The 19,106-nt window shown below is 33.7% G+C and overlaps 1 protein-coding gene across 2 annotated transcripts in view; it reads right to left on the reverse strand.

Annotated features, from left to right (window-relative positions):
* LOC140434710 (uncharacterized) overlaps positions 1-19,106 on the reverse strand; it is a 284,330-nt gene that overhangs the window by 108,468 nt on the left and 156,756 nt on the right. The gene's annotated exons all lie outside the window — the stretch shown is intronic.

Raw genomic sequence — 19,106 nt, forward strand, 5'->3', positions numbered from 1 at the left:
TACATCGCGACATCAAAGTAGTTAAACTAGCCTTTTTATAGCTAGCTAGCTTGCAGAGTCTCCCAGCTACCAAACAACATCAAAGACTAGAACACATATAGCAGTTTATCCAACAGAGCCGTATAGTCATAAACAAAAGAACAGAAAAAAGAAATAAACGCTTAGACGATAAAAGAAAATTAGGCGAATTTGAAACTGATGGAAACGAAAATCTCTCAAAAGCAAAAAGAAACTAGTAGGTATTAGAAAAGAAAGAATAATCTTACTCCAAGTGAAGATACCGATATTTGAGAGAAGTGTGGAGCATGAATTATCTTTTTTGACTTATCTAGGAAGTTGAAGAAGAGATGAAAATTTAAGAATAGTTATGTTCAAGCTAATGGAAAACATATTTCAGGCATCAGAGATGTCTGAAGTATGTTTGTATGTTTGTATGAACTTAAGCAACGGCAAAATCATCATCAGAACTTTATGATATATTCCATGACTTCCTGGAAGTAATAGGAGAAATAGGAATAATAACCGAATCCTGTAGTTCATTATTAGTAAGATGACAGAGTTAGCAAGATGAGAGTGTCGAAACCGGGACGATATACGAAAGCACACTGTTAAAACAAAAAATCGCTTTGAAAATATGAGAAAACAAGAAAATAAAAAAATATTAATCACAATTTATAATGTAGGAATTGGAAACCCTATACATAAACTAAAAAAAATTGCAAAAAATGAGTATACATTAAAGAGAATGAGCTCAGACATAGTGAACATTTAACTTAATCAAGACCAACTTTACGAGCCTGTAGTAAAGGAGTCAGAAGAGAAAAAAAAAACAAAGTTCCATACTTACAGATTAAAGTAAGATAAAATATTTCGAGTAGTTATAAAAGGTCTTTATCATTCCAATAATACCTCAAAAGAATTCATTCACAAAGGGATCAACATATACAATAACAAAGATAAAAGAAATAAATCACCACTACTTATGTTCTCCATAAATTTTAAATCTGCAGGTAATAAAAAAATATGAAATTAAAATCTTAGTCAACAACAGAGTACAAATTAAAGCTTCTTACTTAGAAAAAAAAAAATTCAAAATGCGCAGGATGCCAGGGTTATGGCCATAAAAAATTATTGCAAACGAGTACAAGAAAAGTTAGAGGTGAAAACGTAAAGTGCATAAACTGCAAGGGAAACCATCCGAAGTGCACAAACAGTTGCAATACCTGTACCTCACACTCTGATAAAAAACACAGAATAACAGAACAGCAGCAGACAAAAATAGATTCGAGAACAAGACAAGGAGTGAACTACGCCCAAGCCTGCGATCAGAACAGTATAAATAATATCCCTATCACGATATCTACAAATCCTAATCTACAACTAAACATACAAGCACTCTCTATTCAGACAACCAATCAAAATAACCTAAGTAAATTAAAACATAGGAAAGTTTACCGAACAGATAGGAACCATACTTGATCTATTAACCACGGTCGTCAATAAACTTGCTTAATGGCAGCATATGATAAAGTTTTAACTGTTTGTGGAACGTCATAAAATAAGGCTTGTCGTATAAGCCAGTCGTCACATCTCTGAGAGTTCTCGTGTTAGTAGTACGGGGAGTTGGAAATATATGTATAAATAATCATTTCTACACCTTTTATTGTTATGTCTTACTATTTACAGATTCACTGTTATTGATTAACAACCTACTTAGTTGACGATATTACGTGGTTATTTTTTAAATCGTCTGTTGTGTATATTCACATGTAACTAGGATTACATCTGTTTAATTACAATTAACATTGACTACTGATCTAATAATATTATTGACCTCGATTTCTACATTTATATCATATCAATGTGTGACGAATCGCTTCGTTACTGAAGCAATTGTTGTTGATACTATTATGCTTATTTTGCAAGGTTTCGCTTGCTGCAACTAATGGGTTTTTATAACAGACATGCATATTTTACACAGTGTGTCCTAGTAAAATTTGTTAAACAACTATTTAATTTATTAAAATATTCTTAAATCGTTGTATTAAACTCAATATTCCTAGGATAGATTATGTTACATTTTGTTTTACGTTATTGTTCACTCGTGTTTTACTCATTTGTTCATTTATTTTATTCGTAAAATCACTGTCTTTAATTTCATTTAATTCACTTTGTGAAGAAGTGATGTAGCAATACTTGAAAATTCTGCAACACTCGTCCCAATTTTCTTTGTATTCATCTATAAATTATTTTACGTATTTATTTAGTGTTCTGTGTAGTTTTCACAACTTCGACTGAGGGTGGCATACCGTTAAAAAATTGTTTGTGATCTTTAGCATTTTCAGTAATTCATTCGTTATTTTATTTCTGTATTATGTGGCTTAATCTGATCTAATCTCATTTATCGGTCCGTATGTTGGTATAAAATGTTCAAATATTCCACGAGCTATTGTCTCAGCTTCTTTATTACACACTGAGATCGCCAATTCGTCAATTCGCACAGCATTGTGATAAAATATCGATTACTTTTATTGATTTTAGGGAATAGACCTATCGTGTCCCATGGTTTCGAAGAAGTATCCGATATCACAATTTCTTGGACATTATGTCTTTTTGATTTATTAATTCGACATTTATGACAATGTTTAATATATTTCCTCACGTCGTTTTTCATTTAAACCTCGCTTTTAGTTTCTTTACTAGCCTATTATTTCCCACGTGACTTCCAAACATCGGCTACTTATGATATTCCTATTCCTCTATTATCCTGAGTTTCTCTTAATCATCTTCTATTATGTTTGGTACTTCACATAATATGTATATTTCTACATTTTTTAATATTTTATTTTCTTCGTTTAAAAATAATTTGTGCACAATTTAAAAATAATATTATTTACGTATATTTTTACTTTACGTACTGCATTCTCTACCGCCAGCTGATTAATATATACCAATATTTGACTTAAATCAAAGTGATTAAATCCTATGGCCATGCTCTTGCTGCTTTTGATTTTGTTTTTAGTCCCAATGATCAGTATTGGTGAGATGATTTTGAGTGTTGATATTGAAAATAGATGTAAACACTAAAAGTTTATTTATCGTACTATACACATTTTTAAAAATTAATTTTAAACGTTTACTGATTTTTCAAATTAAAATTTAATAAAAATAATCATATTTTTTTATTATTTTTTGTGCAAAAAATTATAAGAATAGGAAAAGCTAATGTAATATAAACAACATTTTACTTAATCTCTCTAATCAATTACAAATACCTTTTTATAATAATTTGAATACCATGGTAGTTAAACAAACGAGGCTTTTAAGCTACGAGTTAATTCTGACTAATAGCATTGTGCTAATAGATACAAACCTTTTATTTATGTGGAAATATTTTTAATTCATTTTAAATAAATTATTGTATACAGCATTTAAAGAGAAATTCTTAATTCTTTACATTCTCAAAAATATTTATTTCAAACTGATAAAGAAATTTGCAATTGTTTGAAATACAAGTAAATAATGATCAAAAAAGGGAGTATGCTATTTCTTAAGTGAATGAAGATTGAGGTACAACTATTTATTTATAAGAACAATAGTTTTTAAGAAATCTAAAATATGTACACAGTAAAACCTCCCTTAACCGAAACCTTTTTAACCGAAACCTCGTTTAACCGAAACGGCTGAGTTTCAATAATTTCGTCAATAAAAAGTAAATTTTTATCGCAAAACGTAAACAGTTCCATTAATTTCACCCACCGATTGATGCCTATGTGTTGGGAAATCAAAAAACCCAAGAGCTCTAAAAGATATTTCCGAAAAAGCACTTCCAGCTTTTTATAGAGGCCAAAAAAGATCATGGATGTCGACCACTTTATTTTCAGAATGGTTCAAACATGAATTCGTCCCAAGTGTAAAATCCTTTTTAAAATCAAAAAACCTTCCCATCAAAGCATTGTTGCTTGTTGACAATGCGCCAACTCACTCTCAAAATCTACAAAATGGTCAGATTTTTGCCACCGAATGTCACGAGCTTAATTCAGCCGTTAGACCAGGGAGTAATAGAGACATTCAACAGATATCATAGAGGAACATCCTTAAGACATCTGTTATTACAGAAGACAAATGAATCCAAAAGTGTTGATTCTCAATCTTTAACAATGAAACATGTTGTTTATTGCTGTGCTTAGTCGTGGGCCAAGATCAAATCTTCAAATGCTGGAACAACCTTTTTGATTGGATTTTGATTGACGATCCTGAAGAAGAAAATGATAAAGAAACGACAGAAAAAATTAAAACTTTAATAAAAATTTTTGCCGGGATGTGAAGAAATTAACGAAGAAGAGATACGTGAGTGGTTAGCAGCCGATGACTCAGAAAGTGAATTCATCGACCAGGACATCATTGATATGGTTCTTCATTCAGACAACCTGAGCGTATTAGACGACGAAGATGACAACCCAACAGACAATAGGCAGCACGAGACCGCCGACTCGCGCTGCCTTCAATGATTTTCAATGCCGTAGAGGTAAGAACTTTATACAGTAGGCCTAATTAGTTAGGGACACGATTAGGTTCTTAATTTTTGTTGTCTTTGTATAAAGTTTTGTCCTTTTCAGATTGCTTTATGTTTCGTCGAACAATCGAATGAGGCAAACTCATGACGTTCTGCAAATGACCGATGAAGAGATATAGCTGCAAAACATCGTTGTCAAACAAAAACGCAAAAGAAAATAAAATGTTTCTTTAAAAAAGCATGTTAAACTTGTTCATTTTCCTTAATTTTATTACTTTATTCTGTATTTACTTATTAGAAATCATTACGAAATCAGCTCATAGTATTTTTTAATACTTATACTTTGACCAAGAATAATATAAAAAACAATTTTATTTTTAACCGAAATTCTTATTATCCGAAATGGCCTCCCCCCCAATTATTTCGGTTAACGGAGGTTTTATGTAGTCAGTTAAAAAAGAGCGTCATCTCATTTCTAATTATTACTCAAGTAAATTTCAATAATTTTTTTCACTTACGGAAATATTTAAATGTACTGACAAAAATTAATTGATGATTACATAATAGGTACTGTTTGTCTATAAAAATAAATTTGCCAGAAAGTGAATAACACTGGAATTGTTTTTACATAAGCCCCACGTGACATCTAGAGCTTATGTAATCTATGTATTATGTAAAATTCAGTTTATTCACCCAGTAAACATTTCAAGACATTTTGGCCTTGTGTGACTTTCAACCATGATCATATATAACGTCACAGTGTCAAGAATAAAAAATTTTAAGACGCTGTGACGTTATACAGTCATGATTGAAGGTCAAATGAGGCCAAAATGTTTACTGGGAGGGGCCGCTTTGCTAAACAAAACCAGGTGATTCGTATTTTCATGGTTACTGCATATCCACAAAACTCGTTTTTAATGTTTTGCAGTTTTTTTTAAATTCGGCAAACGCGCATCTGTCACCATTTAATACATCACTGCTCACGGTTCGTAGACTTACTACGGTTGCCTCTTCCGCCTAACCAATGAACATTAAGCCCGAAACTGTACTCTTGTGACGTAATTCTTCCCCTTCAACCAATCAACACTGCAATCGACCTGCCCTCTACATTCAGTTTCAATCGCGAATAAATGTTTCCTGTCTACTCTGGTGACGTAACTCACCCCCACCCCAGTCGGAAGAGGCAACCGTAGTAAGTCTACGAACCGTGATCACTGCTGCCTTCTATTAAATGACACGTGAATTTATTTTCCAATCTATTAAGTGACAGCCGAACTAATTTAATACGAACTACCAATGACAACTTGTTTCGGCAATATCAATAAAATCCCTAGTTTGCAGAATTTAATTGTAATTTTATCTTTAGGTACAGTTAATTTAAAAATTAAGTTTTTTGGATAGTTAATAATTTTTAATATAACTATTTTGTACCTATCTATAAAAATTTTTACACAATACTAAATTTTAGGCTGGTTACCAAGTAAGTTATGATATGGATTTATTTAAGTACAATTAAGCAAAATTTACTGCTTTCTTTGGAAAATTTAACTAGATATCATTCAAATAGAAAGTTTACAGTTCACGTACATAATAATAAGTGCAAGATTTGTTTTAAAACGGTGACAATAAATGTACCTAAAAAGTATATAAATTTTAACATTGTGATATACCACCTTAAAAAGAGAATTTAGTAGTGATTTAAATTTGGTATAATTTGGTATAGGAGTGTTACAGACAAAATTAATAGTTGACATGAATTGGTAGCCCTACTCAAATCTGCTTTTTTGTCCCTAGATTATAATGATAATCTGTTAGATGAAATGAAAGGTAGGAAACAGAAAAAGAATGAATCTATAATCATTTATTCAGCAATTTTTTTTAAACGTTTAGAAACGTAACCAAGTGAAGCCCAAAAGGTGAAGATAATAAGGAAAAATATTTTAGTGGATTACATTCCACTAATAGCCCTGCCAGATTTTGCTACAGTTGAAATGTTAGTAACTACTATAAAACGTTTGGAGCAAAATATCCTGCCCTTGTTGTAGTCTACTAAGGATCTTGCTGGTATTCCACTGGACGATTTAGAAAACCCCAAAGAACAGGTCCATGGGCTTGATAATCAAAATAAGCAAGACAAAAGTAAAGTAGTTAACAAACATGAGAAGGAAAATAATTCTTCTAGGAGACCCAATCCTAAATATAGGTATAAAAATGATAGACCCAGTGCACCAGAAAATACTGAAGTAAGAAATCAGTCTTTTTCCTCTCCTCCCCCATTAATGCAGTCTTTTTCATTCCCACCTCTATAAATGCAGTCTCCCCCTTATCAAGGTTTTAGAAACCCAAGAAAGATTATTTGTTTCAATTGTAATAGACCCGGTCATATCTCCCGTGATTCTAGGAGCAAGCAAGTATCTTGTTCCCGTTGTGGTCACAAAGGTGTGTCTATATCTTCTTGTCCTAGGTGTTGAATTTCGAATAGATCTAAGACAGACAGACTTTACAGGTCATCGTTGAACCCAATTTTTGAGAAAAAAGATTTTGATAGTCGTCCTCATGTTAGTATTTCCATTTTCTCTAGAAACTTTGTAGTTCTTTTGGACAGTGGTTGTTCTACATCCGTTGTGGGTGCCGCTGAAGTTGAATTTTTTGGATTTCCAAGAAATTAAATACAATCTCACATCTACTAAGCATGTTTGCTTAGCAGATGGTTCGAATAAATCAGTTGTTGGTACCATTGATCTTGCAATAGAGGCTGATGATGTTTGTCACATGGTAAAATTTTTTGTCGTACCTTCTGTCCCTTACAATTTTATTTTGGGAAATAATTTTATGCATTAATTCTCACTGTTATTAAAGTATGAGAAAGGAACTTGGCATTCTTCCCGAAAGAAGAATAAAATAGAAACTGTATTCCGTAGACTTATTCTCTACCACTAAAAGGAATATGGCAAAGTCAGTAGTGGATTCTTTTGGAGAAGTCTCTAGTTCAAAATACATTAGAAGAACCAACAAAATGGAAATGGTTATTGATACAGGTGATGCTAAACCATTTAAGAAAGACAATATCCTTTGTCTCCATATATGAATAAACTACTACATGAAGAGTTAGGTGAAATGTTAAGATTAAGAGAACAAGAGCATTAAGATCGAACCAGCACAATCACGTCCAGTACTGTTAGTTAAAAAGAAGTCAGGAGAATATATGTTTTGTTTTGATGGTCGTTCATTGAATGAGGTTACAGTTCATGATAATTATCCCTTGCCCCAGATAGATCGAATTATATCATTGCTTAGAGGAGGTTAATGCATTAGCTCTATTGATTTGAGAAAAGCATTTTGGCAAATCCTCCTTCATCTTGACTCAAGGAAAAAGACAGCCTTCAATGTTTCCGGTAGAGGTTCTTTTTAGTTCACTTCTGTTCCCTTTGGTTTGTGCAATAGTGCACAGATTCAACAAAGGCTTGTTGATGCTATTTTTGGACCTGAATTCGAGCCCTACATATTTTGTTATTTGGATGACATTATAGTATGTACCCCAACATTTGAGAAACATATTGAGTTGTTAAAGATCATTAAAGAGAAGCTTAAGGAAGCAAACTTGACCATCAACATTGATAAGTGTGATTTTTTTAAGTCAGAGTTAAAGTATCTTGGTCACGTATTCGGCTATAATTATTTGAAGGCAGATCCTGAAAAAATCCTTGCTATGGTCAATTATCCGAAACCAACCAGTTCTACTGAAATTAAAAGATTTATCGGTATGTGTTCTTGGTACTGTCGTTTTATTAAAGATTTTTCCAGTTAAGCCTCCCCTATAAATGATCTTCTTATAGGCCATCGCAGGAAAAAACAATCTGTAGTTTGGACAAGTGAAGCTGAACAACCTGTTTTAAAAATTAATGAACTTCTAATTTCTGCCCCTAATTTAGCCCAGCTCAATTTTGATCTTCTCTTTGTTGTGCAATGTGATGCATCTGACACCGGTGTTGGTGGTGTTTTGACACAAACTATAGATAGTGAAGAAAAGGTTATAGCGTATGTTAGTAGATCTCTTTTCAGAGCTGAAAGAAATTACTCAGTTACAGAACGAGAATGTTTTGCTGTGATCTTCGCTATCGAGAAACTTCGAGGTTACATCGAGGGAGTCAAGTTTTCGGTCATTAGTGACCACCATTCACTTCTTTGGTTGAATAAAATGTCCCATCCCACTGGTAAATTAGCCAGATGGACCACGCGTCTAATACAGCATACTTTTGATTTCATTCATAGAAACGGAAAATCCCATTTAGTCCCTGATGCTCTTTCTCGAGCTCACACTAATGATCCAGCTGACACTACCCAAGAGATTAGTTATTTAGAGGTCAATGTGGATAGAATAGACCCTTGGTTTGATAATTTGAGATCAAAGATACTCCGATCTCCCCTTGGTTTTCCACAGTGGAAGGTGGGGAATGACTGTGTTTACAAGTTTGTTCCTACCACCAATTCTTTTGAAACTAATGATGCAGTATGAAAAATTCTTGTGCCTAAACCACAAGGGTTTCAAGTGATGCAGTCTTGTCATGAGCCAGTTACGTGTGCTCACTTTGGATATTATAAAACATTGTCCCATATTCAGGAAAGATATTATTGGCCTAAGATGCGTTGTGATGTTCTTAAGTTTGTTAGGTCATGTAAAGTTTGTGGTGCTTAGAAGACACCAAATTATGCTCCATTAGGTAAAACGGGTAAGCAGAGAGAGGCCAAGTTTCCTTGGCAGATAGTTGTCATAGATCTTATAGGTCCCTTTGTTCGTTCAAAGAAAGGTTATACGTGGTTATTAGTAGTTGCTGATTGGTTTAGTATATATACGTTAGTCCATCCTTTGAGAAAGGCCACGGCTAAGAATATTGTTGAGTTTTTGGAAAATTATGTTTTCCTTATGTTTGGTGTTCCTCAATATGTGATTTGTGATAATGCCTCAAATCTGAACAATCCTCTCTTAATTGAGACCTGTAATAGGTATAACGTTCAGAAACTATGGTTCAGCCGAGTATATATGCACCACAGTGTAATTTTGTGGAGAGGAACAACAGAACTATTGGTACAGCAATACGTATATATGTGAAAGATCACGTAGATTGGGACAAGAACTTAGCAAAGATCAGACCAGCTATTAACACAGCAAAGCATGAAGTGACTGGATATACCCCAGCTTTCCTTAATTATGGCCGTCGTATTCCCTTAAGTGGAAACTACTATGGTGTTGATCAAAAGGATCAACAGAATCAAGATCTTGAGATAATTCCAGGTGACTGTAACATGTATGTTTCAGAAGTTAAAGGATTAGATAAAGTTTTTGAAACCGTTAAGGCTAATCTTCGAAAATGATATGAACGTAAAGCTAGAACTTACGTAAAAGAGAAGTCCAATTTCAAGTGGGTGATAGCGTTTGGAAAAGAAATACGGTTTTATATTGTGCTGTCAACAAGTTTATGTCCAAACTAGCACCAAAGTATATTGAAGCAATCATCTAGGAAAAATTGTCATCAGTGGTATATCGTTTGTTAGATTTAAATGGTTTAGACCTTGGTAAGTGGCATGTTAAAGATTTAAAGCCTTTTGTGTCGGATGAGGACAATATGTCATCCTCAAGTAATTAGTACATTCTATCTCATGTCTTTGTTTTTGAGTTGGTATGTTGATCGCAAACACCTGGCTTAAACAACCAAAAAGAAGATTATATACATGGAAAGTACCTGGCGATAATCAAAACCGCATAATAAGAAACCAGATTGATTATATATTAATTGACAAGCGTTATAGAAATTGAATCAGGAGAGTTAAAACATATCCCGGGGCGGACATCGGTTCCGACCACAATACTGTTGTTGGTAAAATTTCAAATTAACTAAAGAAAATCAAATACAGAGAGAAGATAAAACCTAGCCTCGAAAAACTTAAAGATCCAATAGTACAGGCAGAAATGGAGAAAACACTCAATGATGCATCAAAAAAAAGTTTAATGAAGCACCCGCGGAAGCAGAAGAAACAAAGTATTAGGCACACCTTCAAAACATGGACATAAGATCTTACAAAAATCGCAATGAAGAAAAAATATAAAGAAACCCAGAAAATCATCCGAAACGAAATCAGGAAAGCCTGAGAAGAATGGACGAACAGCAACTGTGAGGAACTCGGAGATTTACTAAAAAAAGCATGACTACTTTAATGCATACAAAAAGATTAAGGAAGTCACAAATATGAAGAAAAAAATCACTACAACAACTTTAATAAATGATAACAACCAAATAGTATCTAGTCCAGAAAATGTAGAAGATATCTGGGAAAAATACATCAAAGATCTGTTTGATGACGAGAGAACAAAACCACAAATGAATATAGTACAAAAAACAATACTTGATATATTAACATCGGAAGTTACAAAAACAATCAATACGGCAAAGCCACGAAAAGCCTCAAGTCCAGATGAAATATACGTAGAGATGATAAAGCTTATCAATGAAGAAAATCTTCAGACGTTAACACTATTATTTAACAAAATATATACCACTGGAATCTTCCCAGAAGACTGGCTTAGATCGACATTTATACCTATACCCAAAAAAAAATAAAGCAAATAGATGCTCACAGTTCAGATTAATTAGCCTAATGAGCCATTTTCTGAAAATTTTACTCAAAATTGTACATCAACGAATATACAGAAAATGCGAAAGAAACCTGAACGACAATCAATTTGGATTTCGTACAAGGGAGGCCTCCATTATTTGGCCTCTAGATATTACTACAAAAATGCTGAGATCAGCGAAAAGACGTGTTTCTCTTTTTTATCGACTACGAAAAAGCGTTTGATCAAGTAAAACACACAGAACTCATAGAAACGCTAACACAACATGGTATAGACCATAACACTGTAGCACTTATTAAGAAACTATATTGGGATCAAATGACGTCGATCAAAATAGACAATCGTCTGACAGCAGAATTGCCAATAAAAAGAGGAGTTCGTCAGGGCTGTGTACTTTCTCCAGTGTTATTCAATATATATTCCGAAAAGATCTTTCAAAATGCCTTCGAATATATTGATAAAGGAATAAAAATCAACGGAGAATACGTAAACAACTTAAGATACGCAGACGACACCGTCGTTATTGCGGACAGTGCTGAGGGTATACAACGACTTTTAAATGTCATAACCAGAGAGGGAGATAGCTTGGGACTAAATATAAACACAAATAAAACAAAAGTAATGGCTGTTACACGTGCACCAAATGTCGACATTAATATTTGTATCTATAACAAATATATAGAATCAGTACAAAGATTCCAGTATATTGGTTGCAGGATAACAAACGATCTTGACCACGAGGTCGAAATACGTGCTCGTATAGAATAGGCTAGGTCCGCATTTCAACAAATGAAAAAATTCCTAATAAACTCTACGTTATCGTTGAATATCCGATACCAATTTGTAAAAACGTTTATTTATTCCATATTGTTATACGGAGTGAAAACATAAATTCTCGGAATTACAAGAATGAGGCGTATAGAAGCCTTTGAGATGTGGGTTTTTCGAAGGATGCTGAATATCTTTTGGACAGAGCACGTGACCAACAACGAGGTGCTAATAAGAATGTGTACTGAGAGAGAACTCCTAAATATTGTACAAAACAGAAAAACGAGTTATCTAGGACATATTTACAGAGGAGAAAAATACAACTTCCTACGACTTATAATGGAAGGGAAAGTGGAAAAAAGAAGAGGTCCAGGTAGAAGAAAATGCTCCTGGTTGAAGAATGTAAGAAACTGGACAGGCATGGACACACATTCGATACTAAGAACAGCTTAAGATAGAGAGCAATTTGCTGTAGAATATAGTTTCACCTTTGATAATTTTGATACAGGTAACCTATTTTGGTTGGAGACACATGTGAGAATCACATTTTGTCGTATGTAGGTATATAGATTTAGGGTCTATATCCTAATTCCCTATATCGCTAGGCGTATAGTAGAGATTCGCAGATGCCTACCTGCTGAAGTAGAACATTTCTTTTGTTTTTGTGTATCGTATTCGGTTTAGACAACCAGGTGACATGGCTGTGCCTGTCCGACAAATCACTTGTGTTACTGTTATAAATGTCAGCGAGGTTCACTGCGGGGCATAAGGTTGGCTTCCCCTAAGGCATAGAAACTCATGTCACCTACAGTTCAAGTAGAGTCTACACATTTCAGTCTACTCGACTTTAAACAGTCTGGTGATGGATGGCACGCTAGCCTATTCCGTGTAACTAATGTTGTTTTTGTTGTTTAATCCCAAACTAGCCATTATCTAAAATATAATATTAAGAAGTCTCAACTCATTTAAAAGGCCATCTTTTGATTTTGTTTTTGTTGTTTTTTCTTTATCAAAAACTGGATAAAATTATCCGAGTTTTCTCTTTTAAGAAGGGGCAATTGTAGCATGCAGAAAAGTCCTTAAAAACTATCTATCTAATATTCAAGTATAAGAATTCTCTAGTACGCCCCTAGCCCGAGTATAAATATTTCCCTGTTTCTCTGTTTGTATTGTGATGTAAAGAAAAGAATTCCAAATTCCAGTCATAACTGTGATGAAAATATGGTTTTATTTATTTGTACGCTTAGTTCTACAATTTTAAAAACTGTACCTAAGTAATTCAAGGTCGTTTTGCGATATAGTTTGAAGCGATTTAACAAGAATTTTGGGTCGGCGAGAACAGGTTAGAGGGGAAAAATGGTGGCATAGGAGCCGACCGGTACATGGGATGTCGAATGAATTCAAGTTTTAGGTTTGAAAAGATTGGAGATTAAAGCAGTCGTGTTTAGTTGAGTCGGAAAAAAAACAGGCAAATTTGTTAGAAAAGTGATTTTTACTCAAATAATGTGTCTGCTTAAATAAGAGTAATCACTGGCTTTTGTTGTATGCCGTCTCTTATATGAGATATTTGTAACACGGCGATTACAACAAATTTGAAAAATACCCACATTGTTCCAGTTTTTTTTTAAGAAGTCCAGTTTAAAGTTTGTATCTAGTATATAATGTATCCCAATTTCAACCTCAATGTCCTAAGCAGCCGTTTTAGGATATCTTTTAACAGTTTGGAGATGCAGTTTTTTGCGTGGCAGAGAGTATAGTATAAGTCCAGTTCCTACCCCCAGGAATTTAGAGTAAATATGCATTTTAGTGAAATCCAGGTAACTTTTTTTGTTTTGAACTTTCAAAGTAAAAATAGACATTTTTTATAATAATTTGCTTTCATAACAGTTAAGATTGGAATAATAAATATTGTAAATCTTAGGGTGTGACCATAGCTGCCATATAATTTATTAGTTTTAAAATTTAATATTGACATATGACAGCTAGTTTTATTTTTTTGACATTAGTTTGTTTTGTTTTTAGAAAAAGGTTAACCTCTATGAATAGTCTCATTTAAAAGATATTTCTTTATTTGTAATAATTTATTTCTGCCACAGATTATAGCCCAGTAACGTTTGTAAGTATTGTAGTATCTCCATTCTAAGAGTTTGTAAATGGATAGGACATACTTAGTAAGTTTTTCTTCTTTGTTATTTTGGTATAAATCTTTGTAACTATTAATATAGTATTTTTGTGCTATTTATATTTGTAACTGTTTGTGGTGAGATTGTAGCATAATAATTTCTTTTAAAATGCAAGTGTAAAAATTATATAGTACGCCACTAGGCAATATATAAATTTTGTTGTCCTTTATTTACCGTCAAACTACCCAAAAAAGAATTCGGCGATGCAGTTAAATATGATTATTTTATTTATTTGTGAGTGTTAGTTTTAGTTAATAGAACAGAACGGATGGAGATAGAAGTAAAAGAGGATATGGTTTTAAAGATATTAAAAGAGGAAATTAAAACGACATTAAAAACAGCAAAAATGATAAAGCAGTAGGTCCAGACCAAATTCCTATAGAAACCTTAAAATTCATATAGATGAAACTTTAGACATTATAGTAGACTTATTTACTAAATATTGCAGTGAATACAGAACAATATCACTAATAAGTCATATTCTCAAATTATTTCTGAAAATAATAAATGGTCGTATAAATAAAAAACTGGAAGAAGGATTAGATGATAGTCAGTTCGGGTTTAGAAACGGACTAGGAACCAGAGAAGCGTTATTTGCTTTTAATGTGTTAACTCAAAGATGCATGGATATGAATGTTGATGTGCATGTTTGTTACGTTGATTTTGAAAAAGCATTTGACAAAGTAAGACATGACAAATGAGTCAAAATTCTAAAGACAAAAAACATAGACCACAGGGACTTAAGAATAATAACAAACCTCTACTGGAATCAAAGAGCACAAATCGTAATAAATAACAAACCCAGTCCAGAAATTGAAATCAGGAGAGGAGTTAGGCAGGGATGTATTATGTCCCCATTACTATTTAATGTATATAGTGAAGCCATTTTTGAAGAAGCATTACTATCTTAAAGTGAAGGAATAATAATTAATGGAAGATCTATTAACAACATAATATATACAGATGACACCGTGATTATGGCAAGGTCTGCTGAACAACTTCAATTACTGCTAAACAAAACAAACAGTTTCTGTGAAAAGTATGGACTACAAATGAATATAAAAAGGACCAAATACATTATAATAACAAAGAAAACAAATATACCAACAAACATACATTTGGGAAATGTATAGATAGAAAGGGTTGATAAATACAAATACCTAGGAACCCGGATTTCAGACAATAATGATCAATCAACCGAAATAAAAAGCAAGGATAGAAATAGCAAGAAATGCGTTTGTTAAAATGAAAACAATTCTCTGCAACAAAGACCTTAGATTAGAACTGAGAGTAAGAGCACTGAGATGCTACGAGTTTTCGATACTGCAATATGGACTTGAAAGCTGGACATTAAAGCAAGAACACATAAATAAGTTACAGTCCTTTGAAATGTAATGTTACAGGAGGATGCTTAGAATAGCATGGACATAGAAGAAAACTAACACGGAAGTATTGTGAGAAATGGGCAAAGAATGCGAAGTAATGAACACAATAAAAATAAGAAAGTTACAATATCTGGGACACGTAATGAGAGGACAGAGATATGAAATGCTAAGGCTGATAATAAAGGGAAAGATAAGAGGAGGAAGGAGTATAGGAAGAATGAGAGTGTCATGGTTGAAGAATTTAAGGGACTGGTTCAAATGCAGTTCTATAGAACTCTTCAGAGCAGCAGTAGATAGAGTAAAGATAATGATGATGATATCCAACCTCCCATCGGAAGACGGCACTTAAAGAAGAAGAAGTGTTAGTTTTGAGCTGGAAATATTTTAAGGTTATTTAGCGAGATAGTCAAAGTGGTTTAAAACAGGAATTTTGGGTTGTTGATTTCGAGAGCGGTAGAAAAGTAAGACGCAAAACTGGCCCAGCCGGTATTGAGGTCGAGGGGAATTCAAGTCAGGTTGAAATGGGTAACTAAATTATGCAAACATTTTAGTGTGTCGGTAAAGAGACCGCCAAAAATTTGTCGAAAATAGTGAAATATACTCTATGTAATATGTCAGTTTAGAAAAGAGTCATCACTATTTCTAATCTTTTAAGTACCTAAGGGATTTGTGCTGCATGCAACAATTTCGAAAGACAACCACATGTTGTGCCGTTGTGTCCAGTTTTATATATTTCTGTTTTTTAAGAAGCCCAGTCCAAAGCTTGTGTTCCAAACTTTCAACCTCAAGTTTTTATTTGTCCAAGAAGCCGTCCCAGAGTATCCCTCACAATTTGGAGATGAATTTGTTCGTGTGGCAGAGAGTTTAAATTGTAGTTCCCAACCTTAGAAATCTAAAGTTATACAGTGAAAATCGAAGTAACTTTTTGTTTTGATTTTAATTTCAAAGTAAAGACAGACATTTTTTTAATAATTTTAAATTGCTTTCATTATTTAAAAAGAAAATTTTTTATTTGCAATAAATTATTTCTGCCACATTTATAGTTTCTGCCACTAGTTTATAGTCCAGTAACTTATAGTCCAGTAACTATTTTTTGTAAGTTCTGTAGCATCTTCCGAGTTTGTAAACGGATGACATGTAAGTTTTTCTTTGTTATTATTGGTATAAATCTTTGTAACTATTAATATAGTATTTTGTACCATGTAATATCTGTAACTGTTTGTAGTGAGACAACAATAAATGTTTAATTTATTTCCCCAACCAATTTAATTATTATTTATTTTAGAAAAGTCTCCTTACTCCCTTTTGGATTTTTTTAGGAAGGAAGAACCTTTCTTTCTTCCAGCAGGAAGTTTTCTCGAAGCGGCGTCCCATTTCAAATAGCTAGAGGTCTTTCTTGTTATTTTATTTGCCCATTTGTCCAGGATATTTATGTGTGTGCCCTCTTTTTGTTTCATTTTGTGGTTGCCCCAATCCGATCCCTTGCCATTTACTTATCCACGACCTAGCTCTCCAAATAAGCCCTGAGTGCCTTTCGCACAGTATTGTTTATTTTGCTTGCCCTATCTCCACCCCAGTAGTTTCTGACCCCAGTTTTCGAACCCCCTTTAATTATACCCTATGTGGTAGGTAAAAAATATTTTGTTATAAGACTAAATGTTTAATTTTTTTTCCTACCATTTTATCTATTTATTTTAAAAAAGATTGTAACCCTTTTTCTGGTGTTTTTAGGACGGAAGAACCTTTCCTTTCATCCAGCAGAAGTTTTCTCGAAGCGGCGTTCATTTTAAATAGCTAGAGGTCCTTCGTATTGTTTTGTTTGCCCATTTGTCCAGAAGATTCATGTAAGTACCTCTTTGTTTAAGTACCTCTTGTAGTTGCCCAATCCAACCCCCTTGCCATTCACTTATCCACGACCTAGTTCTCCAAATAAACCCTGAGCGCCGTTTGCATAAGTTTCGTTTATTTTGCTTGTCCTATCTCCACCCCCAGTAACTTCTGTCCCCAATTTTAAACCCCCCATAGTAATACTCTACCTATTACAATACAAAGCGATAGTTCCCAGTACGCAATAGGAGGTTGCCCATAGCATTATGCTTAAGAAGGTTTACTGATACCGAAATAAGGTACAAGCAAATAGAAAAATAATATTTAGCAATTTGTTTTAGTCTACATAAATTTCATCAGATTTTCTATTGTAATAAAATAATAGTACTGTTACGAACATGCATTCAACGTAGTCCATATAACGGTTGCATCGCGGGACGACGAGAAGCTACCAGATGAATCAAGCGCGGGAGAGATCGACCCGTCAAACAAACGAATTAGAGGTGGACTACTCCAGATCATTCTTGTACATAATAACTTTTATATAAGCAGACTTTTTATAAGTTAAGTTAGTTAATAAGATATTTTCGTGCTGTAAACTTATAAATAAATATATTTATATAAATTAGAACCGCTCGTTTTATTTAATCTCGCTAAAGTGGTGTTCGGTGTGAGATTTAAAAATAAATTCAGCAGTGACTTTTAAAAAAGACTTTTGAATTTTTGAAAAATATTGTTTGTCGGGAACATCCGCGTAGTTCGGTAGTGATTTTTGTAAAAAGAGAACATTTGTAAAATACTTGTGTGCCTGACCAAAGATGCTGCTAGTACAACTTTCAGCAAAACAGTTGACTTCTTTGGCCCTGTTTTCTTTTGCTACTCCACTGTAGATTAGTATTTTTTTTTTGAACCTATTCTCTATCCTTTCATTGTTGGATATAGGTCTCCCCCAGTTCTCTCCACTTTCCTTATCTTGAGCTGTTCTCTGCCATGTGGGACCTCCTTGTTTCCTGTATCATCTTTCCACCTCATCTGGGGTCTGTCTCTTGATCTCTTTGCATTGTATGGACGCCACATTCCGATGACATTGTTCCATCGTCCGTCTTGGAGACGTTCATTGTATCCAGGCCATTTCCATTTCAGTTCTGCTGCTTGTTCTATCGCGTCTACTGTCTTTGTTCTGGTTCTGATCCACTGGTTACGTTTTCTATCTTTAAGTGATATACAACATTTGTCTCTCCATCGCTCTTTGTGCCTTCCTTATCCTATCCAAATTGGCCTGTGTAAATGTCCATGTCTGTGCTCCGTAGGTGAGCACCGGTATTATACAGGAGTTATATACCTTGCTTTGTAAGTATAGAGGGATTGTTTGATTTTTTAGAACGTAAGAAAGTTTGCTGAACGCTGCCCATCCCATTCTTACTCGTCTCGATATTTCGGCTGTTTGATTTTCTCTGTTAGCTCTGATTGCTTGTCCTAGATAGATATACTCATTTACCTGTTCTATACTAGCCTACTTTTTTTAGGTGAGTTTTGGCTGCTTGGTTGTAAAATATGCATCCGTAGTCTAAAATTGATCTTATATATGATCTGTACATTATTAATGAAATATTAGCATCTGCTCCCCAAGTTATGTGACTTACTGCTCGTAATGCATTATAACCTTTTTCAGCTCTTGTGACAACATATTCAATATGATCTTTCCAGCTCATTTTTCTATCTAGTATCATCCCCAAATACTTAACTTTAGGTTGAACTTTAAACTGTAAGTTTTCCAGAATGACGGTATTAGATTT

Source organism: Diabrotica undecimpunctata, chromosome 2, assembly GCF_040954645.1.
Source record: "Diabrotica undecimpunctata isolate CICGRU chromosome 2, icDiaUnde3, whole genome shotgun sequence".
Classification (NCBI taxonomy): Eukaryota; Metazoa; Arthropoda; class Insecta; order Coleoptera; family Chrysomelidae; genus Diabrotica; species Diabrotica undecimpunctata.